Raw genomic sequence first — 21,742 nt, forward strand, 5'->3', positions numbered from 1 at the left:
GTGTTTTCACTTTTTTTTTTTTAAAAGAATGCATTTTTTTTAATCAGTTTCTCGAGTACATTACATAACACTGTACCATGAACAAAGTCAAACAAAGTAGCCATTCTGCCCAACCTGTGAAAAAGTCAGGAAGTTCCCCAAAGACATGGACGAATAGTTACTAAAACAGTATGCTCAGTTGTTACAGCATTTAAGCCTCCCACCCAAAACATTCACATCGTTCTCCATGAGCACTGATATAGCCCCATCATTCAGATCATGAGCCATCAGCTGAATGCCCCTACTCATTTATATTAAAGTCCATCAGGACCTCCCCCAAGATGGTTAGGTTCTTCTCTGCATGTTCGTCTGCCCTGCACTGGTGAACCTGGACTTCCTCTGACACGATCAATTCCTTAACATCCCTGATCAATCCCTGTTCGTTGGGACCCACCAGGCTCTTTCATGTAATAGCCAACCGTCTTTTTGCAAGCAAGAGGGCCAGTTGTATAAACTTCCAGTGCATTTTTCTTCCCTTGCGCTGTTTAATAGTTCCCAACAGACATGTGGTTGGTTCCAGCTCGAGAGTTACCCGCTCAATACGTTGTAATATTTGGACCACTAGTTCCCAAAAGGTGCACACCAGAGGACAGTATCAAGCCAGGTGGAGAAAGGTTGCTAGGCTGACCTGACACCTGGGGCATCTGTCCGGAGTAGCAGGATCTATGCGATGTAATAACACCTGGGTGATGTACCTGCAATGTATGTAATTTGAAATGTACTAGTTTAAACCACGCATTACATGTTCCCTGTTTGACAGGTGGTGGGTCTGCGAACAGGATCACACCAGAAAGTCACGGAGAACACAACGGCCAATGGAGTCGTCTCTCCGGACATGACTGTCAAGGCAGTAATGCTTGGTAAACGTGTGCAGCGAGGCCCATGTAGCTGCCTGACAAATGTACTGCAAGGGAGCGCCACGTCCCAAGGCAGTAGTAGTTGCTGTCGCTCTGGTAGAATGAGCACGCAGTCCCAAAGCCTTCCTTCTTAGCCAACGAGCAACATGCTTTGATGCACAGAACGACCCACCGAGAGATGGTCCGCTTGTGCACGGCTCCACCTTTTTTGGCGCCCACGTAGCCAACAAAGAGCTGGTCTTCCACCCGGAACTGTTGTGTGCTGCTCAGGTAGAAGGAGAGCGCACACTTTGGGTCCAGACTGTGGGGCCTCTCTTCCTCTTTTGAAGGATGCAGAGGCAGAAAGAAGGTGGGCAAGGTAATGGTCAGCCTGATGTGGAAGGGCATGACAACCTTCGGCAAGAAAGGACGGGTCCTAAGAACCAGCTTGTCCGGATGAACAGAAAGGAAAGGAGGTTTAGAAGAAAGCGCCTGGAGCTCACTAACTCTTCTGGCAGAAGTGATAGCAACCAGGAAAGCAGTTTTCAAGGTGAGACGACAAAGAGGACAGTTATGAAGGGGCTCAAAGGAGAGCAAAGGTTTAAACCCCATTGAGGCATGATGAACGGCACAGGAGGAAACATGTGTGTGATGCCTTTTAGAAAACGGTTAACAACCGGGGACTTAAAATGAGAAGGCTGATCTGGAAGCCATAGGAAGGCGGAGATGGCAGAAAGATAAGCTTTGATAGTGCCCAGAGCAGGAACAGAAGGACATCAGAAAGAGGGGCAGAAAGGGGATCCACAGACTTGGCTGTGCAGCATGCCACAAACTTGTTCCACCTGCAGGCGTATAACGTTTTCGTGGAGGGACGTCTGGATGCCAGAATGGCATCACAGACTTCGGGAGGAAGGTCGAACGAAAGCTGTCAACTGTCGCCGCTCCACGCATGGAAGCGGAGGCTGGACAAGTTCGGGTGGAGGACCGTCGCCTGCTGCTGCGACAGAAGATCCTCCTCGAGAGGCAGTCGGTTTGGGGGATCAATCGCCATTTGAGTAGCTCGGGATACCAGTATCGTCGTGCCCAATCCGGAGCCACAAGGATGACTTGGGCCCGGTTGAGCCGAATCTTCTTTAGCACTCTGGGCAGAAGTGGTATAGGCGGAAAGGCGTACAACAGACCGCAGCTCCACTCGCGACGAACAGCGTCACAGGGCGAGTGTCGCCTTGGAAATTCCAACGCGCAGAACTGATAACATTGCGTGTTTTCTTTGGTGGCGAATGGATCTAACCAAGGCTCTCCCCACTGTTGAACTAGACCTTGCGCCACGTCCGAGTACAGACACCATTCGTGATCCATCAAGCACCGGTGGCTGAGTTTGTCCGCCCTGGCATTCAGAGAACCTACGCAAAATCCTGCCTCAACTGCCGGATAGAGCCAAAAAGATCCTAGTTCAAGCCTGATTGCATTACCATAGTCAAGCCTGGATAAAATCAAGGCTTGAACTAGGATCTTTTTGGCTCTATCCGGCAGTTGAGGCAGGATTTTGCGTATGGATTTTAACAAGCCGCAGTTTTCCTGGCTTGTACTTTAAATGAAAGATCATTGTCCAACCAGAATCCTAAACTCTTGATCACGCTTCTTGGGGTAGGGCCAGCGCCCATAGAAGGGGGCCATAGCGTGGGGGAATTAAATGATGCCTTTTTGCCCAGTAACATCAGTTCAGTCTTCTTGTTGTTAAGTTTGAGCGAAGGGGAAGGGGGGGGGGGAGGGTTCTGCCATTGACCCAATCGCGATTCGTGAGGCACCACTGCAATTGTCTTGCAGTGCCCTCTGAGATCTGGACATGATCGGACAGGCTGCCCTGAAGCTGTGCCTACTGGAACGTAAGGTCCAAGTGCAGAGCCCGCATATGGCATCTGGCATGTTGCACTGGCAGGATGCAGGTGGCCATCAGGCCCAGGAGCCGGAGGGTCATCCTGACTGAAACCCGGGATAGAGGCTTAAAGATCGGAATCATAGCCTGAATATCCCGGACTCGCCGCTCGGGAGGATAAACCCAAAACCGTGTCAAATCCAAAACCGCTCCAATGAAAGGGAGCTTTTGAGAAGGACTCGGTGCGACTTCGGCACGTTGATGGAGAACCTCAGCAATTGCAGGAGGTCAGCCGTAGTCTGAAGGTGGGTGACGACTGCCTGGGGCGAGCCCGCCTTTAACAACCAGTCGTCGAGGTAGGGGAAGACTGACACACCTGACCTGCGCAGATGAGCTGTGACCACCGCCATGTTTATGTTTATGTGATTTGTATTGCGCGCAAATACCCTGGGGTGTCTCGGCGCATAGGATTACAATTCAGGCAAGGAGGCGCTGGAGAGGAATCATTGATTGAAAAGCCAGGTTTTCAGTTGTTTCCTGAAAACTGTGAGAGTGGGGCTAGTTTTGATGGGGAGAGGAAGGGTGTTCCAGAGTCTAGCGGTGGCAACTAGGAAACGTCTGTCTCCCCAAGAAGAGGTTTTTGTCCATGGGACTGGTAGGAGGCAGGTAGAGGATGAGCGGAGCGGTCTGCTGGGGGTATAAATGAGAAAAAACGTTCTTTAGGAACCGAGGCTATCACTTTTCTGAACACCCGAGGGGCGCTGGTATGGCCGAAGGGGAGCACGGCAAACGGAAAATGCTCCTGGCCTACCGTGAACTGCAGGTAAAGCTGGTGGGCCGGCAGGACGGGGATGTGAAAATATGCGTCCTGCAAGTCCAACGCTACTACCCAGTCTCCAGGGTCAAGGGCAGCCAAGACCTGAGCCAAAGTCAACATCCTGTACTTCTCTTTCTGGATGTTCAAGAGGTCCATGATGGGGCGCAGGTCCCCTTTCTCCTTCTTGGGGACCAGAAAATAGTGGGAATACCAACCACGTACTACTTCTGGCCCAGGAAAGCGCTCAATGGCCCCCTTGGCCAAGAGGACTTTGATTTCCTGTTGGAGAAGCGCAAAGTGATCCCCCGACATGTGGTGGAACTGAGGTGGCGTGGCTGGGGGGCAAACTCAAAGGGGAGGGAGTAGCCCCTTCGGACGATTTGCAGCACCCACCTGTCCGAAGTGACAGAGCGCCAGTGGGGGAGGTGATGTTGAATTCAGCCGCCCACCGGCGTGGGGTTCACCCCAAAGCTTGGACTAGGAAGGCTTTGAGGCGGATGCTGCGGGAGCGGAGGTGGACTGACCCACTCGCTGGCCACCTGGGCCACCACGGCAGCCACCATGCCCGCGCTGAGGTTGGTTCTGTGCCAGATTCTGGCTGAACGAACGTGTAGGGGCGCCCCTTCCATGACCAAGAAAGGAAAGAAAGGTAGACGTGGCTGCGAGTGTGGTGGAAAGACCCAAGGACTTGGCCGTAGCCCGAGATTCCTTGAAAAGCTCAAGCGCACTGTCTGCCTTATTGCCAAACAGGCGAGTTCCATCAAAAGGCATGTCCATGAGGGAACTCTGGACATCCCCCGAAAACCCTGTGGACCGCAGCCAGGCATGGCAACGCAAGGCCACCATCATGGAGATCGCTCTCCCCAAAGAGTCTGTGGTGTCCAGCCCACACCGAATGGCGAACTTCGTAGCATCCTTCCCCTCCGCAATAGCTTGGGAAAGTACAGCCCGAACTTCCTCCGGGCACTGGGGCAGAGTTTGCGCCACTGTGTTCCACACAGCAGGAGAGTAGCGGCCCAAGAGGCATGTGGTGTTGACTGACCACAGCCCCAAGCTGGCAGAGGAAAACAACTTCTTGCCAAACTGCTACAGCTTTTTCGATTCCTTATCCAGCGGAAGGGAATGCACTTTGGGAAGTGGAGACCTGATTGACCATGCTCTCCGGAGTCGGATGATTTGTTAAAAAGGCAAGGTCACCCGGTGCCGGGCGATGACGCCTGGCCACGTTTTTATCCAGAGGAACCCCAGTGGCTGGTCTAGACCAGGTGCCCATCAAAACATCCATCAAGGCCTCATTGAATGGAAGCAGAGGTTCCATAGAACTTTCCACTGGCTGAAGCACTTCAGTAAGGAGGTTTGTCTTGAGAGTAACAGTAGGCAGATCGAGGTCAAGAGCCTCAGCTGCTCTACGGAGCACCACATTATATGTGGCGCCTTCCTCCATGGCAGCGGGAGGAGACACAAACCCAGGCTCAGAGGAGAGGTCAAGGCCACCTGCATCCTCTGAGTCCTCCACCCACTCATGTTCAGACTCGCACTGCCGTACAAGAGGGTCCTCTGACCCCTCCCAGTCATCCCCCTCCTCCACAGCCGAGACACAGGCTGCAGCGGCGGGGGAGGCACAGGGGAAAACAAATGCTCCAACGGCACCAGAAACAGCACCGGTCTGCGCCGATTCGGCTCCATGTCCCAATTATGGTCCCAAGCTGGAGCAAAATTGCCCGGAAACTCGGGCAAGGGTGGAGGTGGGTCAAACGGGGCCCATTGCGGTGCTGGGAACGGAGCAGCAGGGGACACCGGGGCCAGAGCTGCCGGTGGAAGATGCCCCAGCGCCGGAGGCCGAGGACCATGCAGCGCCGGGGCTGCCGGCGGCAAGCAAGAGCCCTCAATAAGGACCACGTGGCCCGAAGGAGCGCCGGCGGGAGCCCTAGGCCTGAAAAGGCAGTCCATGGCGGCAAGAAACTTGCACCTGGGCCAGAGTCGCCGACGGACCCGGATAAGGTGGGTAGCCCGCGGGACTCTCAGGCTCCAACTGAGCCGTGGGGGAAGGACCCCTAGCCCCCTCGTCCACGTCCAGCGACCAATGGGGGGACATTGGAGAGCGTACATGCTTCTTCGACTTTTTCTTGTGACGTCTCTTACCCGATTTCGAGGGTGAAGACTTTGACCCCATGGAGCCATGATAATGGAGACAACTGCCGGGCCTCCAACAGCTTTCGGGACCGCTCCCGCCAAGCCTCCGGAGCCATTGCCAGACAGTCGGAACATGACCGGGTGTCATGGTCGCACTCCAGACAATAGAGACAAACGCCGTGGGGGTCGGCCACCGACATCGTATGCGGCAGGTCCTGCAGGATTTAAACCCAGGCATCCCTATGCGGCACCAGAAGTCAAGACTCAAAGAAGTAGAGACAAAAGTCTCCAAAAAGTCACTCAGTCACAAAGTAACTAGGGTACGTGCTCTAGATGGATCTGCGCTTGCTGGCGCGGAAAAAGAAAGAACTGATGTCAGCGAGCATGGGTGGCGCCTAAGTAGTCTCCGTGATGTCATCTCGGCGCTTAAGACGCCAGCGATGGACGCGGAGCTGCACAACGCCACCTACCGACGAGCAGGGGTACTGCTGACGAAAAACTTTCCGGATCCAGTCTGACACCTGGGGATATTCTAAGGTAAGGAATCTATCACTAACATGTCTCTTTCAGATCATCATTTCATTCATTTACAATAATAGCCCTAGCTTAGACCAATATTTGATTAATTCTTGCTGAAACACACTCAAAACCCTCTCCATAGTCATGATAACCTACAAAATATTTCAGGGTTGAAAAGCCATCTACATATTGGAAAACAAGACCAGAATTTTTATGTCTATAATAGGAGTGTTGGTTACATACAGTTAATTGTGTACCAACCTGTACAGTTTGCCTTATATTATTCTTTTGACTTGGGGCCTGAAGTAGAGTTCAGCGGCAAGGTTGCTCAATCACAAATGTGACAGATATCTGGTACGCCGTAGTACAAGTGCATTATATCCAATGGCACTTGTAATATTACTGAATGGAAATCTGTCACATTTGTGACGGTGTAACCCGGCCGCTCTAAATAAGGCAAATTGTTGTGATTATCCACACATTTTAAAGTTCTTTGCGTGCAAAGAGATTCATATTAAGCAAGTGGAATAGTATGCAGGCAGTTTCCCCCCTGCCCTGAGTGCCCTAATGCATGTATACCAGGTATCTTGACTCATTTTGGTGCTAGTGCCACTCTGATCTAAGCGTATGTGCAGAGACCTAGGCCTATCCCTGACTTCGTGAAGTCCTGGACCTGTTCTGTGAACTGGAAAGGCTCAGCAGGCATGCCATTATTATGGGCAGAGGATTATTGTCCATTTTCTGACTATAGAACATATAGCGGAGGTGGTAGTATACTGTGTTTTAGAAAGATAAATTATGTTATCATACCGTTTTTTACGGGCTCGGCGACGTCACCACGAAGTGGGGAGGAGCTGCGAGCCGTATTGTAGCGGGTTTCTGGCTCATGCTGGAAAAATTCTTTTTTGCTCGTGCATTTGCAGTGCTTTATTTTAAAATCTGAATGTTGATTGGTCCTCGCGGTGGTGTTTTTTTAGCAGTCTTGATGCGTTAGGGCATATGTAATGTTAGTCAGCCATTTTTGGCATTTTCTGTGCGGTTTCGTGCACGGCAGACCATTAATTTTAATTAGGAGCTGTCAGGGTGCCCTTCTAATGCAATCCAGATGGTGGGAGCGCGTTCACCATTCTGCATTGAATGTATAGGGCGCGCGTTCGTCTGCAGCCTTTTTGTGGCTGAAAAAGAGGCAGTATTTAAATACAGATTACCAAAGCTAGCAGCACAAAAGGTACGAATATCACATAATTGGAAGAAATAAATATAGCGAATATGTTGCAGGTCCTCTTACATTTGCTATTAAACAAAAACTTTGAAGGGACTTATGTTTGGGACAATATGCTGCCGATTTTTTTTTAATGGATCCTTGCCTTAGTGGGAAAACAAAGCTTCGAATCTGTTTTCCCCGTGTCCATGAAGCATGAGGCCAGGGAAGAGGGCAGGAATGTGACACTACTCTGACAAGATGAGATAAGAAGTAATTAACAGAAAACAGATGTCCTCTTCACTTTTATGAGGCCAAGAGTGTTTGAGAGTAGGCTTCAGTGGCAGGCAGCGGCTGCTTGCAGACCCAAGAAGGATGATGAGACAGATCAGCCCTGCAGATTAGATCAGCACAGATCAGGCTTCAGTGCCAGGCAGTGGCTGCTTGCAGACTCAAGAAGGATGAAGACACAGAGCAGCCCTGCATATTAGATCAGCACAGACCCAAGAAGGATGATGAGACAGATCAGCCCTGCAGATTAGATCAGCACAGATCAGGCTTCAGTGCCAGGCAGCGGCTGCTTGCAGACCCAAGAAGGATGAAGACACAGAGCAGCCCTGCATATTAGATCAGCACAGATCGGCAGTGCGGCGTGTGCGTGTCTGCCGTGAAGGGAACTAGGCTTCAGTGCCAGGCAGCGGCAGGTTGCAGACCCAAGAAGGATGAAGACACAGAGCAGCCCTGCAGATTAGATCAGCACAGATCGGCAGTGCCGCGTGTGCGTGTCTGCCGTGAAGGGAACTAGGCTTCAGTGCCAGGCAGTGGCTGCTTGCGGACCCAAGAAGGATGAAGACACAGAGCAGCCCTGCATATTAGATCATTATTTACAACAAGGGGTGGTGAGGGACAGAGTCTCTGAATTAAGCAGAATACTCTCACCCAGTCAAGAGATCAGGGCTAGATCCAACACAGTTTTTTAGCTCACTGCACCATCCCAGTTTCAGAACCTGGCTGTATGCAAATTAGTCTGTTCCTGTCCCAGTGCATGATGGGAACAGGGCAAACCAAACTACAAAAGCCAATTCTTACACTGGGAAGGAAACAAGCTTCCGGGGACCGGTTTCTGGCATTACAGCCGTCTTCGGCCCGGCTTGCTTGAATCCTGATGGTGCAATGAGCAAGGGACTCATGTCTGAGTATACCCTTCCACGCTTAGGGTGGACAAAATTATTTACAACAAGGGGTGGTGAGGGACAGAGTCTCTGAATTAAGCAGAATACTCTCACCCAGTCAAGAGATCAGGGCTAGATCCAACACCGTTTTTTAGCTCACTGCACCATCCCAGTTTCAGAACCTGGCTGTATGCAAATTAGTCTGTTCCTGTCCCAGTGCATGATGGGAACAGGGCAAACCAAACTACAAAAGCCAATTCTTACACTGGGAAGGAAACAAGCTTCCGGGGACCGGTTTCTGGCATTACAGCCGTCTTCGGCCCGGCTTGCTTGAATCCTGATGGTGCAATGAGCAAGGGACTCATGTCTGAGTATACCCTTCCACGCTTAGGGTGGACAAAATTATTTACAACAAGGGGTGGTGAGGGACAGAGTCTCTGAATTAAGCAGAATACTCTCACCCAGTCAAGAGATCAGGGCTAGATCCAACACAGTTTTTTAGCTCACTGCACCATCCCAGTTTCAGAACCTGGCTGTATGCAAATTAGTCTGTTCCTGTCCCAGTGCATGATGGGAACAGGGCAAACCAAACTACAAAAGCCAATTCTTACACTGGGAAGGAAACAAGCTTCCGGGGACCGGTTTCTGGCATTACAGCCGTCTTCGGCCCGGCTTGCTTGAATCCTGATGGTGCAATGAGCAAGGGACTCATGTCTGAGTATACCCTTCCACGCTTAGGGTGGACAAAATTATTTACAAGGGGTGGTGAGGGACAGAGTCTCTGAATTAAGCAGAATACTCTCACCCAGTCAAGAGATCAGGGCTAGATCCAACACCGTTTTTTAGCTCACTGCACCATCCCAGTTTCAGAACCTGGCTGTATGCAAATTAGTCTGTTCCTGTCCCAGTGCATGATGGGAACAGGGCAAACCAAACTACAAAAGCCAATTCTTACACTGGGAAGGAAACAAGCTTCCGGGGACCGGTTTCTGGCATTACAGCCGTCTTCGGCCCGGCTTGCTTGAATCCTGATGGTGCAATGAGCAAGGGACTCATGTCTGAGTATACCCTTCCACGCTTAGGGTGGACAAAATTATTTACAACAAGGGGTGGTGAGGGACAGAGTCTCTGAATTAAGCAGAATACTCTCACCCAGTCAAGAGATCAGGGCTAGATCCAACACCGTTTTTTAGCTCACTGCACCATCCCAGTTTCAGAACCTGGCTGTATGCAAATTAGTCTGTTCCTGTCCCAGTGCATGATGGGAACAGGGCAAACCAAACTACAAAAGCCAATTCTTACACTGGGAAGGAAACAAGCTTCCGGGGACCGGTTTCTGGCATTACAGCCGTCTTCGGCCCGGCTTGCTTGAATCCTGATGGTGCAATGAGCAAGGGACTCATGTCTGAGTATACCCTTCCACGCTTAGGGTGGACAAAATTATTTACAACAAGGGGTGGTGAGGGACAGAGTCTCTGAATTAAGCAGAATACTCTCACCCAGTCAAGAGATCAGGGCTAGATCCAACACCGTTTTTTAGCTCACTGCACCATCCCAGTTTCAGAACCTGGCTGTATGCAAATTAGTCTGTTCCTGTCCCAGTGCATGATGGGAACAGGGCAAACCAAACTACAAAAGCCAATTCTTACACTGGGAAGGAAACAAGCTTCCGGGGACCGGTTTCTGGCATTACAGCCGTCTTCGGCCCGGCTTGCTTGAATCCTGATGGTGCAATGAGCAAGGGACTCATGTCTGAGTAAGAAGGATGATGAGACAGATCGGCCCTGCAGATTAGATCAGCACAGATCAGGCTTCAGTGCCAGGCAGCGGCTGCTTGCAGACCCAAGAAGGATGAAGACACAGAGCAGCCCTGCATATTAGATCAGCACAGATCGGCAGTGCGGCGTGTGCGTGTCTGCCGTGAGTGCAGAGTGACAGTGAGTGCAGAGTGACAGTGAGTGCAGAGTGACAGTGAGTGCAGAGTAACAGTGACTGCAGAGTGACAGTAGAGTGCAGAGTGACATCAGAGTGACCCTTATTGCAGAGTGACACTCATTGCAGAGTGACACTGATTGCAGAGTGACACTTATTGCAGAGTGACAGTGATTGCAGAGTAACAGTGACTGCAGAGTAACAGTGACTGCAGTTTGTGAGTGTGCAGCGTGAACAGTGTGTAAGTGTGCAGGGTGCACAGTGTGTAAGTGTGCAGGGTGCACATTGTGTGAGTGTGCAAGATGAGTGTGCAGGATGAACAGTGTGTAACTATGCAGGGTGAACAGTGTGAGTGTTCAGTGTGAGCAGTGTGTGAATGTGTAGGGGCAGTGTGTGAGTGTGCAGGAAAAAAACACTCAAACTAAGTCCACCACACACATACATAACACTACACACAAGACCAAACACACCATCGAGCGGTACAAAAGGGGGTGGTGATGGACGGAGCATCTGAATCAATCAAACACTCACACCCAGTCAAAAGATCTGGGTTTAATCCATCACCGTTCTTTAGCCCACTCTGCCACCCCAGTTCAGACATGGCTATATGCAAATCAGTCTGACCCTGTCACATCATACACACACATACACCACACACACATACCACACACACACCATATACACACCACACACACATACACGACACACACATACCACACACACACACCACACACACATCACTCTCTCACCACCACACACTCACTACCAGAGACTCACCCCCACAGACTCACCCCCATAGACTCACCCCCACAGACTCACCCCTACAAACACAAACACACACACAAACACACACACACACAAACACACACACAACAACATAACACCAGCCATCAGTGCACCCTTTCACCAGGGCCAAACACCACCAGCCATCAATGCACTTTTTCACCAAGCACAAACACCATCAGGCGTACAACACCAGGCAGCCGTCAGTGCATTCTTTTACAAGGCGCACTCACCAGCAACCGTCAGTGCACTCTTTCACCAAACACACACACCATCAGCCATCTGTGCACTGTTTTACTAAGTACACATCCACCAGCCGTTCGTGCACCCTTCCACTAGGCACACACACCTCCAGGCGCCAGTGCACTTTTCCACCAAACACACACACCACCAGCCATCAGTGCACGCATCAATTGTTAACGCATCCACAATTAACTTTTGTAGCAATCGCAGTATGGTACACTTTACTTTTAAACATATTCATCTAAAGCACAGCATGACACCATTGGTAAAATTACAATCCAACTCACATAATACCACTACACACCACATGCACACACTCCATCACACATGGCGAAAAGACATTGCCATTTACAATGCCATTAGCTCAAAATCAAATAAATCCGAGCCCGATTGCATTTCTAATGCTTGTTTGTTATATCTCTGTTGCTGGGAGTAAGACCTTCTGGCTCTACTTATGTAAGTTTCACTGTTATGTGTACGTCTCAAAGCCTTGCACTGGCATCCCAGGTGTAGATCATATGCAAACGCATATGTAGTGTGTGTAGTGTAACACATGTATAGTGATAGACTGTGTGTATAAGTGAGCCTGAGTAATGGGGCCAGTGGGCTCAATTTTGGATGCCGCTGGCTAGCACAGAAGATAATGACTGTTCTCCCAGATGGTGCAAGTTTATTGTCTGCATTTCTGTACCTGGAGGAGACCTAGACACTGAAGGACAGAGATACGGCTACCTTTAGAATTCCATCCACCCTTCTGTTTGCAATAAGCTGCTCATTAGTGTTCTGGAGCACTGGGGATTGGTGGATGGGAATGGTGAGGGTGAGACTGCAGTTCCTCCTCTGTGAAGTGAGGGAGTTTCTAGGTCAGGCCTACCCTTTTGTTTGTCCCGGATTAGACTTTCAGTCGATGACAGCTAACACATAAAGCTGACACCTCATTGTGCCTGCGTAGTGGGTGCTCCAAGTTTGAGACATGCCCAATGCCACCTGCTCTGAGAAGCCTTATGCTACACAAAGGTTGTGTCTAGAGATAAGTCTGGTGAGAAAACCTGGAAAAAGCACCAACGCAAACTGGTTCTACAGTTTGAGACAGTGTATATACATCCCCTGTCTAGAAGATTTATAGAAACGTGGGACCTAAACTACCCCACTTGGTTCCAGTTCGAAGTAATTTATGACCAGAGAAGGGAGTGTCTGTAGATTACTCAAAGGACTGTGGTGCAACAAGTATGATAACTACCTAATGAATAGTTTCAGCTGAGCCGTCACAGCCTGATGTATGCCTCTCTGCTGGAGGAGCAATGGGTGTGCCTGATCACCTAGGCACTCATCTCTCTGCTGAGAACAGGAAAAAGTCTGCCTAGACCTGTAGGACGAGACACTGTCCAGGAGGGTAGAGGACCAGTGTATACCACTGGAGCTAGCTGAGGTTAGCAATGATGTTATAGAACAATTGCTGTAAAATTATAGTAATAAGCAGAGCCTGAGTTATGGATACTTTAAATAACTATTTCTGTGGGGTTTTTTTTGTTTAAAATGTTACGTTTAACCTAACATTTTCACCTAACTATGAAGTTACTTTAAGCTTTGATATTTTCAGTTGATTTCTGAGGTTTTCTTTTTTTAATTTTTTTTTAGCAAAATAAGATATTACAATACATGACTATAAAATCATTTTAACCTGTGGTTTTCTCAATGAATTTCATTTTTTATTTAAAAATGAAATTTAATATTTCAGAAGCATACGTAAGTATGCTGGCCATGGGTGGCGTGAGCTTCACCAGAGGGCATGACATGCAGCCATGCTGTGTGCCCATAACCCTCGACCTCTGAGGGAAGCCAACACCCTCTGCGGCCAGGCACTGCTCTAACCCTTCACAAGGGGCCATTCGTCTTGTTGCACACAGCCTTCGGTCAACCGCAGCACAAAGTTGCCCACTGTCATGCTCTGCACCCAACCCCCTGTCACACAACGCCACATTTGGCTGTGCGCAGATTGGGGTTGACCTAGGGGCCCGGCATAGGGGCAGGCCCTGTGCCCAACACCCCAAGGGCAGCCACCCCTTGCTGCACATGGCCTTCGACACTCGCCGAATCTTCACTAAACTTTCAAAAACAAAAGGTTCATCCACCTCAGCTCTTTCCTGGAAAGTTTCAGGGTAAGCCGTCAAGCAGGTGCCAAATATAAGGGATGAAGGGCGGGGTCCAAAACACTTTTTCCCCATGCAATTTTCTACAGGTAAACTGAACAGCAATACAGCTAACAAGGAATACAGAACTACACAAAATTTGGCAGTAAGGTAGATCTTGATCCAGAAAGCTTGCTTGTATGTTTTGGTGTTTTGATGTAAATCTGTTCAGCAGTTATGGAGAAATTAAGGATCAAACTTTATGTATATATAACTACACTGTAGCACCATGGTACCACCACTCTAAACATGCACACTAATTGACTGGCTGCAACGTGAAGAAAAGATGGCGGCTACCATTGTATGGCACAGGGACTTGGTCACCAGGTCATAGGAAATAAAAAAATAAAAAATAAATAAGGGGGGCAGGGTAGGGGAAGCCCTGGGCCTACCGGGGAGGGAGGAGGGGGGTGCAGAGCTGCAATGTCTGCGCTCAACACTACATAATAAAAGTGTGCAGAAGACCTATCTACAGCAGCACATGCTACAAACCATATTCTGCTGATAGATACTCTACCTATTGATGGCACCCTTTTCAATCTTCACCAAAGCAGTCCCTCCTCAAAGGAGGGGAGTCAGAAGAGGAGACTTGCATAGGGAAGTCCTGCAGGACCGTACGGCAATATGGCCTTCACTACAAACCTGAGAATCGATAAAGTAGTACATGGTGAAAGCACAGACGGAAGCACAAATGGTAGCTTGGCAGATTGTTTAAGACAAAAATACAGTGAATAAGGCCTGTTGTTGCAACCTTGGCCCTTAGTGGGAAGAGCTCTGAGGCTAATTTTTTCGAAAACTATTTTATTCAATTTTCTTGTTTGAGAACCGTAACAATTACACATCAACAGCTATCTTTTATGGCATCCATGTACATTTCGATTCAAGACGCAATAACAAATTACAGGCTGTTGTGTCTACTAACATATTTCATATACTCATGTTACGCCCCACCTCTCCCACCCACATCATCATCATCATCATCATCATACTCAATTCCAGTGCTGTGCTTTTACCTCCAAACCCCCCAAATCTTAGCATGTTTCTAGGGACAGTAGTATATAACGAGATTTCCAAGGTCATGCAGTGGTCCATTCTCTTTGCCAATTCTTCTATGCCAGTAGGTTCTTTGTCTCGCCAGTGTTCGGCTATGTGCTTCTTAGCAAGTACCCATCACATCACCTTACATCTATTTCCCACCAAATCTGAGGTGATGTGCAGGAGAGTGAGTTTAAGTTGGCACTGAACAGCCATACTATGACCTAAGGAAGAAGTTTGTGTACCCTCTGCCAGTAGAGTGCAATGAGTGGGCATACCCAAACTGTGTGAAACAGATCCGCCACCTGCATTTGGACATTTCTTGACCGTGCCACTATACTTTCTGCTTTGTAATATATGTCCTGTTTAAGTATTTGTTTTGAATTATACAGTATCTCGTGGGGTCATCCTGGCTATCTGCCACACATCTTTAAGTTCACCGACATCCCTCTTCCACACCTTTCGTAATATGCTGAAGGTGTCTGTGGAGTGGATAACCAGAGGCCTGTATAGGGTCGACACCTCTATGTGCCAAGGTCTCCCATCAGCAGTTTCACCTCGACGGGGCTAAAGTCAATGACCTCCTCATGCTGAGCTGAGGCATAAATGCATCTCATAGTTGCAGGAACCTAAATAATTGGTTGTTCTGCATGTCATATTCCTTTAGAGGTCCTAAACAGGCCATAGTGCTGAACCCATCATTATAACATCCAGTGTGGACACTCCTGGCAACACAGTTCTAAACACAGCTTAGGGTGGGCACCTGGCTAACCAGAGGTGTCTCCCTCATCAATCTGCAACACCACCCAAGGTCTTATGGGTCTTCTTCCAAATGTTGACAACTGTGGTGGAGGCAGCGCATGAGTATGTGTCTAACTACATCCGATATTCATACTGCAGTGGGAGTGTCACCCCACAATGCCCATTTCTCAGGCACGAGTGTGGGTCTGTAATTGTGTTATTTAGCCATTCGTTAATCATGATTAAGTGGAATGCGCAGTAGGACAATACATTGGCTGCCCGATTCCCACCATTATTTGACAATTTACAGCATTTGGACATCGAAATATGAGAGGTGTTACCGTTCCAGAGGACGCTGCAGATCATAGCTGTGAGATGGAAAAAATACTGCTGGGGGCCTAGCAGGGGTAGTTTTGCAACGTATAAAGACATGTCAGTGGGACAACATTTAAAAAATGGATGCTCTATCTATCCGTGACAGAGGAAAGGGGAGCAATGTATCAACTCCACTCATAACCTGCGCTTTTGTCAAGCCAGAGTCCCACAGCAAGTCCTGGTTTGGGGGTCTCACTGATACACCACGGATTTTCCAACACTAATTTTCAGTCTGGAACATTTGCCGAATGTAGTAAGGACTTGAATTGCTCTTGATTCAGGCCATTTGGGCTCTTGGAACAATAGAATTACGCTGTCAGCATATAGCAACACCAATACTGCCAACAATGGTGTGAATTCAAAACCATACACCAGGGCATCTCTTCTGATTCACTCTGTCAGGGATTCAATATTGAAAAGCAGGGGTGACAGGGGGTAAACCTGATGGGTAACCCTTAGGTCTGGAAAGGAGTAAGATGCTATCCCTTGATCGGACCCTGACAGACCGCTTCATATAAAGTAGCCATATGCACTCAATGAATTTGGGGCAATAATTCATTTTGCGCAGGAGTCTGAACATGTAATTCTGTGGTAGGACCGGAGGCTCAGATTATGCTTTTCTTTCTCCGCTATTTGTTACAATACCAAAACACAGCAGCCTCAGAAAAGCTTATAAAGGAAAAATGCTTATATCACAACATAACAAAGCATTATCCATAACACAATCCGCAAAAAACAATGTCCCTTGAACTACGACTCCCATCATTCCAACGAGGTTGATCTCCAATGAGTCCTTCCATTATGTCCATGACCAGTATATAAGGAGTCCCTTCTCAGTGTTCCTCCTCTTTCTTCGCTGCTCCGCTTTAAGTGTTTTTTCTTCTCTCCCAGAGTTGTGTGATACTACTTTGGGGTTGATTGTTGTTTATTTTGTGGGGTTGCTGGGTCTCTGCTGCATGTTCTCTTCACAGAGTCCCAGACGAGTCACGGAAGCTCGGTTTCGCCTCTTACGTGTCTCTGATTCCCGTTGTGGTGCGGTGCGCTGTTGACCGCTAGAGGGCACTGTGGCTTCTCGTTGGTCCCCGGCGCGGTGCCTTCCCTCGCGGAGGAGCCGCGCTGGAGATCAGCGGATGCGGAGCCTTGCCCTTGAGCCTCCTCGTTGAACGCCGGGTTTCTGGGTCTGTAGCCCCATTTATTCCCCTTTTGAACGCCCTGTGGGGTCTGTATTGCGGTTGGTACCGCGTTTGACGCCGGTTGGCAAGACCTGCACTCGCTTCTAGCTGGTGTGGTAGCGCGCGGTGAGGTGGGCTGTCCCTTGTGGTGGGTCGGCGCGCTGTGGGGGTTGAGTGCACCCTATTGCGGCCAGTTCCTGGCGCGTGAAACCTAATTGCAGCCCTCCGGCCTGCCCAAATTTCTAAAACTCCCAAGTTGGTTGGGTAGTGTGTGAGGTTCCGGTGTTGGCACCATGGAACAGGGCGAGTATTACGAGGATGACTCGCAATCCTACTTGCAGGATGAGGAGTTTTATCAGGCAGTGGATAGCTCCATTTACCGTTGCGTGACTGAGGTGGTGGCCCCTATGGAAGAACGCCTCTCGGCGCGCATTGTGGAGGAGTGCGCCAAGCTCGCCCAAGCACAGGGAGGACAACAGCAATTTCCCCTCCCAGGTCCATCGGGAGAGGGCCCCCCTGCTCCCAAGAAACCCTGCAGAGAGGGTCTTCCGGAGGGTGCTCAGGGGGTGGATAAGGGAGCCTTTGAGCGTCTGAGGGACGCTTTCTTGGCGAAGGCGACCGCGTCCACGCCTGAGCAGCCTGCTGCCCCTTCTTCAGTGGTGGCTTCGGAGACTGCTCCTTCGTCCCTGGGGCATTCCCCGGATTCGGATGAGGAAGGAGACTCGGTGCGCTCCTGGCGACCTTCGGGCTCGGCCGCCGAGTTGCCACGGGATAGCTCAGGAATGCTGGACCCGGACGAGATCATGCATCCGCGGTCCGCAGCCTGGGCCCCGGGTGACAAGGTGGCGAAGTTCGTGGCCAGCCGACTGCGCAAGCCTCTGGAGAAAGAGGCCAGGGGGTGCCTCCAAGGAGGGTGTCCTAGGCCACGTTAGAAGGCAAGGTGGCCATGATGCCAGATCTGGATCCCAAGATGGCGACTTTTCTCGCCCAGTTTATGAAGGACCGCGTAAGGGCATCGACCGCTCCTGGCGGTCGTGCCAGGATAAGTTGCTTGACCCGGTAGGGCCCATTACCAAGATACTTGATATGGCGGAAGAAGCTAAGGTCACTGGGACCGCCATTCCCCTCGACATCTTGTCGAATTGGGCACAGAGGGTGGTTATCTTTTTGGGAAACGCCAACTGTGCCCTCTCGACCGAGCGTCGAAGGTCGTTTCCAATTAAGCTGGACCCGAAGCTAGGGGACCTGGCCTCTTCGGGGGCGGTTGCCCAGGGCGGGCTCTTCGGAGAGCCGTTCATTAAGGAATTGGGCAAGTTCGTTTGAACGTTTACCTCGCTGGATAAAGCTCAAAGGAGCATTAAGAGCGTTTTCCAGCAGTGTTTCTCCCAAGGGGCCGATCACGGTGGGGGCCGCGCGACCGGCCGCGGTGGTCATCCCGCCGGTGCTAAAGGGCAAGGCTCCGGGCGAGGGCAGTACAACACCTCAGCCAATTTCAACTCCTTCTACCCTACAAGAGGCCAGCGTTTCGGAGGACGAGGCTTCACGAAGAATCCGGGCACCAATAATTCAGCAGGTGAGTGTTATTCCTGTGGAGCAGGTTCGAATTGGTGGCCGTTTGGCGGCGTTTCTGGGGGCGTGGGAGGAACTTACAGCGGATGCTTGGGTGTTGCAAACCGTCCGCGGGTTCCATATCGAGTTCTACGATCAACCCTCTCAGGTGGGTACCCCCCGTCCTATAGCCTTTTCAACGGCCGATGCTCAGTTGATAGACGAAGAGGTCGCGGAGCTCCTCCGCAAGGGGGCCATTCGTCGTTCAACTCGGCACCCTTCAGGTTTCCTCAGCAATCTGTTTTTGGCCGACAAGCCCGGCGGTGGGCGCCGACCGGTGATCAACCTGAAGGAATTCAACCGTTGGTTGATATACCGTCATTTCAAGATGGAGGGGATTCATCTTCTTCGAGACATTCTCCTCCCACGAGATTGGCTGGTACGGTTGGACCTCAAGGACGCTTACCTTGCGGTTCCGATCTATCCGCCTCATCGTCGTTTCCTACAGTTCCTCTGGAAGGAGCAGGTGTTCGAGTTCACCGCCCTTCCGTTTGGTCTTTCCTCGGCCCGTGGTGTTTCACAAAAGTGTTACACCCCGTGGTGGAGTACCTGCGAGGGCAGGGTATACGTCTGATCGTCTATTTGGACGATATTTTGCTAATGGCGCAGTGTCCGGACAGGCTACTTTCTCAGCTGCGCCAGGCGGTGGCTTTACTTCAGGAGCTCGGTTTTATCATCAATGGGACCAAGTCGGTCCTCATTCCTTCCTAGAGAGTGGAGTTCTTGGGGTTCGTCATAGACTCTGTCGACGCTTCTCTCAGCCTGCCGTCGCGGAAGTTGTCCAAGATCAGACATGTCTTGCGTCAGACTGTGACCAAGTCTCACACATCCTTACGGCAAGTCGCCAGGGTGGTGGGCCTTCTGTTGTTCTCGATCAAGGCTATCTTTCCGGGCCCGCTTCATTACAGGGCCCTTCAGCGTCTCAAAGCGTACCATCTGCGCAGGGGCATGTCTTACGATCAGTCGGTTCCCCTCTTGGAGGAGGTGAAGGCCGAAATGTCGTGGTGGCTGTCGCACATGGAGGCCTGGAATGGCCGAGCGATTTTCGGGTCCGTTCCAGACCTCATTATCGAGTCCGACGCCAGCAGGGTCGGTTGGGGAGCGCGCTGTGGAAATTTTTCCACAGGCGGCACCTGGTCATTAGAAGAACAGAAGTTGCATATCAACTGTCTGGAACTTCTGGCGGGTTCGTTCGCAGTGCGCTGCTGGACAGGAGACTCGGTGAGGTCGTGTGTTCTGTTGAAAATGGACAATGTGTCCGCAGTTCGATACGTGAACCATCTAGGAGGCTCGAGATCCCGTGCTCTGGCAAACTTGGCGAAAGAGTTCTGGGATTATTGTCTGGACCATTATGTATCTGTGACGGCGGAATATCTGCCGGGTCGGGCCAATCAGATAGCGGACTGGCACTCCCGGCGTCTTCGGGATTCCAGTCTGTGGATGTTGGATGTTCAAGTTTTTCGGTGGTTGAACGACCTGTGGGGTCCTTTCTCGGTGGACTTGTTCGCGTCCCGTTTGGACCATCAACTTCAGAGGTTCTTCAGCTGGAGGCCGGATCCGCTGGTGGAAGCCACGGACGCTTTCCTCCAAGACTGGAGCCAGGAAAAGCCCTTTGCGTTTCCCCCTTTTTCGATGGTGATGCGGACGGCGGCTCAGGTTTGCCGGCAGGTGGTGGAGCTGGTTCTGGTGACGCTGCTCTGGAGGTACCAAGTTTGGTTTCCGGTTCTTCTGGAACTTTCTTGGGATTTTCCAATCCTACTCCCCCGGTTTCCACACCTGCTTCTCAATCCGGATCGGGAACCACATCATCTCATCGCTTAGGGTTCTCTACGTCTCATGGCATGGAGGCTTTCCGGAGACGTTGGTCGCTCCCGGGCCTTTTGAGATCGGCTGAGGGACTCTTGTCCAAGGCCTGGGCAGTCAGTACGTCGAAGCGCTACAAGTCCGCTTGGACTAAGTGGGTACGTTGGTGTCTTCGACGGGGTTTGGATCCCCTGGTCGCGGGAGTCGTTCCCGTCCTGAATTTTCTGGCTAATTTGGCCACGAAGGGTTTTGCATCAGATTCCACCTTTAAGAGGTTTTACTTTAAGCCTGTGGTGGATATTGCTCATTTGGTGGTAAGTAAGCTTTGAACTAGCATAATCTGAGCCTCCGGTCCTGCCATAGAATCGAAATTTGCCTAGCTAACGTAACGGTAAGTTTCAATTCTATTAAGGACACGGAGGCGAGGATTATCCCACCCATGACGTCGGCGAGCGACATCCCACCCGTATGTCAGTAAGTAACTAGGTTTTCATGGTTTTAATCTTGCATTGAGTCTTAATCCATGTTGTTGTGTTAATGCGTTGGTACGAAGATTTGTCCTCCGTTACAACGCTTACGCTGTTGTTTTTTCCTGCTAGGAAATGATGGTTCCAAGACAGACCAATGAACTGAGAGCGTGATTCGCGCGAAGAAAGAGGAGGAACAATGAGAAGGGACTCCTTATATACTGGTCATGGACATAATGGAAGGACTCATTGGAGATCATCCTCGTTGGAATGATGGGAGTCGTAGTTCAAGAGACATTGTTTTTTGCAGATTGTGTTATGGATAATGCTTTGTTATGTTGTGATATAAGCATTTTTCCTTTATAAGCTTTTCTGAGGCTGCTGTGTTTTGGTATTGTAATAAATAGCGGTGAAAGAAAAGCATAATCCTCGCCTCCGTGCTCTTAATAGAATTGGAACTTACCGTTACGTTAGCTAGGCAAATTTCGATTCCAACCCACTGAATTGAACACCTTTTCAAAAACGATCATTAGGCAAGCCAGAGGGGTCATACCGCCCCATTGGTCTGATGTACCACCAAACCGATCATAATCATTTTATGTATATGGCAAGGGCTTTGGGAATTATTTTGGCTTCAACATTTGTGAGAGAAATTGGGGATTATCAGGTTTGCGTAGAATGACACATTTGTTCACCTGCTAGTCAGGGGTACCTGTCCTTGCACCACTGCCTCATCTAACATTGCTGTAAGTGGGAAGATGGTCTTCTATGCAGTAAGAAATTGGTGGAGAGGTCATTGGG

General features: G+C 50.1%; 1 protein-coding gene and 1 long non-coding RNA gene across 4 annotated transcripts in view; one reads left to right on the forward strand and one right to left on the reverse strand.

Moving 5' to 3' along the window:
- The window catches only part of LOC144821853 (uncharacterized), a 32,154-nt gene extending 11,000 nt beyond the window's left edge, over positions 1–21,154 (forward strand). The window contains exon 3 of the long non-coding RNA XR_013608476.1: positions 21,074–21,154. This is a non-coding gene — a long non-coding RNA (uncharacterized LOC144821853). The remainder of the gene's footprint in view (positions 1–21,073) is intronic.
- TUBGCP6 (tubulin gamma complex component 6) overlaps positions 1–21,742 on the reverse strand; it is a 610,570-nt gene that overhangs the window by 199,633 nt on the left and 389,195 nt on the right. The gene's annotated exons all lie outside the window — the stretch shown is intronic.

The sequence above is a fragment of the Lissotriton helveticus genome, chromosome 1_1, assembly GCF_964261635.1.
Source record: "Lissotriton helveticus chromosome 1_1, aLisHel1.1, whole genome shotgun sequence".
Taxonomy (NCBI): Eukaryota; Metazoa; Chordata; class Amphibia; order Caudata; family Salamandridae; genus Lissotriton; species Lissotriton helveticus.